We start from the raw sequence: 3498 nt of genomic DNA, 5'->3' as shown, positions 1-3498 counted from the left end.
GGGAGGCCAAGGCGGGTGGATCTCCTGAAATCAGGAATTCGAGACCAGCCTGGCTAATGTGGTGAAATCCTGTCTCTACTAAAAATACAAAAAATTAGCCAGGCATGGTGGCGGGCACCTGTAATCCCAGCTACTTGGGAGGCTGAAACAGGAGAATCACTTGAACCCGGGAGACAGAGGTTGCAGTGAGCCGAGATCACACCACTACACTCCAGCCTGGGTGACAGCAAGACTCCACCTCAAAAAACAAAAAGAAATGTAACAACATGGTAAAATATTCATGATATATAAATGGAGAAGACATGTATGGTACACCTTCCTATGTACATTATACATGAAAAATGTCTGAAGACATACATCATGTTAACAATAGTTGTTTAAGGTGGTGGGTTTATGGGTGTTAAAATTTTTTCTTTATGCCTACTGGTATTTTCTTTTCTATTTTAATTAATTAATTTATTTTTGTAGAGATGAGGTTTCTCTATGTTGCCCAGGTTGGTCTCAAACTCCTGGGCTCAAGAAATCCTCCTGCCTCAGCCTCCCAAAGCGCTGGGTTTACAGGCATGAGCCACCACGCCCAGCCCCAGTGGTATTTTGTTTTTCTTTCTTTTCTTTTCTTTTTTTTTTTTGAGACAGAGTTTTGCTCTTGTTGCCCAAGCTGGAGTGCAATGGCAAGATCTCAGCTCACTGGAACCTCCACTTCCCAGATTCAAATGATTCTCCTGCCTCAGCCTCCTGAGTAGCTGGAATTACAGGTGCATGCCACCACACCCAGTTAATTTTTTGTATTTTTAGTATAAACAGGGTTTCACCATGTTAGCCAGGCTGGTCTCGAACTCCTGACCTCAAGTGATCCACCCACCTTGGCCTCCCAAAGTGCTCGGATTACAGGCATGTGCCCCCACGCCAGGCAGAACTCTACTCTCATACACTGCTGGTGGGAATGTGAATGCTACAATCACTTTGGAAAGCAATTTGTCAGTTTCTTTTAAAAATGAAACATATACCTCCTAAATGACTCAGCTATTCCACTCCTAGGTACTTACTCAAGAGAAATAAAAGCGTTTGGATACTTGCACATGAATATTCATGGAAACTTTATTTGTAATACCCCCAAAATGGAAACAACCCAAATATCTATCAATAGATAAATGAATAAACAAGTTGTGGTATATCCACATAATGAGATACTACTTAGCAATAAAAATAAATGAACTATTGATACATGCGACAACATGGATGCATCTCAAAATAGAAACCAGACAAAAAGAATACATTCTGGATAATTCCATTTATATAAAATTCTAGGACATGCAAATGAATCTGCAGTGGCTGAAAGCGGGTTCATGGTTGCCTGGGGATGGAGAGGGTGGAACGTGGAGAGAGGGAGCGATTGCAAAGGCGCAGGAGGAAGTTTTGGGAGGTGAGGGGTGTGTGTTCACTGTTTTGATTGTGGTGATGACTTCACAGGTGTATACATATGTCAAAACTTACCAAATTGCACACTTTAAACATGTACAAATGTATGTCAATAAAGCTGTTTTTAAAACAGAGGCTGCCACGAGCATAGAGGCAAAACAGTCGATGCCTCCCAGTTTCAAGCTGGTTTGGTCATCACGGGAGAGCATTGCTGTCCTCATCTCACCCACACAGAACCTGGAACCCAAAGGGGTCACGTGCTAGTCTGGGCAGAGCCCATGGCCAGATTCTTTCTTCTCTGGATCCAGCGCTTTCTTTGCAAAGCACTGAGTGTGCTTCCAGGAGCCTACCAGAACCTATGAGCGTGCCCTGAGCTGAAGGGACAGGGTGTCCCTGCCACCTGAAGGTATAATCTCTCCTTCAGTTCACACTCCTCCCCCAGTCGTGGTCCCTCAGCCTGTGTTTGCAGCCAGGAAGCTGGCTTCATTTGCAGAGAGGCTGTGGTTGCAGCATCTCCCCAGGGAAGTAATAAAGAGTGGGAATGAGATAAGGGACAAAGGCAATTATCTAACAACCTGCTATCCATGGCAGAGAAGGACTCAGGCCAAGCTGGGGATTCCTGCCCCGTCCCAGTGTCCTTGAGAGGCTGGCAGGGCCACTCTGCCCAGAAGAGTTCTCCTGGGCAAGAGGTCATAGTGGGGGGTAGAGGGGAAGGAGGTGGTAGGAAGTGGGGTGGGTAGGGGTGGGGGTGCCAGGCTGGGTTCCAGAAGCACTTGGTTTCTGTCCATGTGTTCCTCTCCAGCTCCAGGGCCCTCCACAGCATTTGGAGTCAGAGCTGGCGTGGGATCCTGGAAAAGCTGAATGAACGCAGGCTTTGTGTGTGGACGGACCTGGGTACGCGTCCTGGCACCAGTGGGGTCTCAGTGACCACCCCTGTGAAATGGGGGTAACAACGGTCCCTGCCCCATGTGACCCTGCCATGTAAGGTTCAGTCAACCCCACTCGCCCTCCCCTTGCTTGTCCTTCTAGTTTATGTTCTCCTTAGACTCTGCAAACCAGAGAAGGGACGAGCTGAGGCAGGAGGCCTTGAGCCTTGAGAGTGGATGGGAGAAGGAGAATGTGGAGAAATGGGGCAGCTGTGTTTGCTGAGCACCTCCTGTAGCCCAGTGCTGGACGGAGCACTTTACACGCTCTATCCCCTTTAATCCCCGCAACAGCCCCGTGAAGTATTCACTGTCCTCCCAGCTTCCCTGAGAAGAACATTGAGGCCTCCCAAGAGCAAGCCACTCATCCAAGGTCACAGAAAGTAGACAGGGGCAAAGATAGGCCTTGAACCCAGGCAGCCTGAGTCCCAAGTCACTGTCTTGTGGCTGAAATTCCCCACCAGTTTTCTGGGGTCTTTGCATTTCTGAGTCCCGTCCCCACTAGTTGGGATGCTTTCCCCAGCAGGGATCCAAGTTCAGATTCTCTCTGCAACTCCTTGTTACTAAAGCCACCCTATGATCCCTCACATGTGCAGAGCGCTCTACAGTTTACAAAGAACTCTTTCATTACTACTTACGCCATGGGTGGTTCCGAATCCCTTGAAACAAGAGAGGACTGATGTTATCCCCGTGTCTACCACGAAGATGGTATGGATCCCTTCCTAGGGAGAAATGGACATTGATGCACACTGGACCATTTTATCTGCACAACAAGTAAACATTATTAGGCCCAGTTTATAGATGTTAAAACTGAGGCCTGGAAGAATTAAACAGCTTGCCTAAGTTCATGAAGCTAGGGAGTGGCTGAGCCAGTATTTCCTCCCAGATTTGATTGGCCCCAAAGCCCAGGCTCTTCGCCACTTAATCCACTGCAAGAAGTAATCACTGTCTGCCTTCCCCAGCCTCTCCCTAAAGAAGGCTCTGAGGTCCTTTATCTGAAGACTCAGTCCTGCCATTTCCTGAGGCAATCAGACAACATTCATGCATTTGTTCACTCGTTCAACAAATAGGAATGAGCACACGCTGTGTACCAACACTCAGACACTTGGTTTCCGAATGCCCATTAGCCTCAGGCCCTGCTCTCGAAGAATTCACT

General features: G+C 47.7%; 1 long non-coding RNA gene across 1 annotated transcript; it reads left to right on the top strand.

Moving 5' to 3' along the window:
• The first annotated feature begins 1410 nt into the window (after positions 1-1410).
• On the top strand, positions 1411-3194 carry LOC103892409 (uncharacterized). The gene is made up of 2 exons (XR_656620.4): positions 1411-1825; positions 2228-3194. It is a non-coding gene; the product is annotated as an uncharacterized LOC103892409 (long non-coding RNA).
• Positions 3195-3498: the final 304 nt, after the last annotated feature.

This window comes from Pongo abelii, chromosome 15 (assembly GCF_028885655.2).
Source record: "Pongo abelii isolate AG06213 chromosome 15, NHGRI_mPonAbe1-v2.0_pri, whole genome shotgun sequence".
Lineage (NCBI taxonomy): Eukaryota > Metazoa > Chordata > Mammalia > Primates > Hominidae > Pongo > Pongo abelii.
Note: the sequence above shows the minus strand (reverse complement) of the source record. Positions and strands in the feature narration are given on the sequence as shown.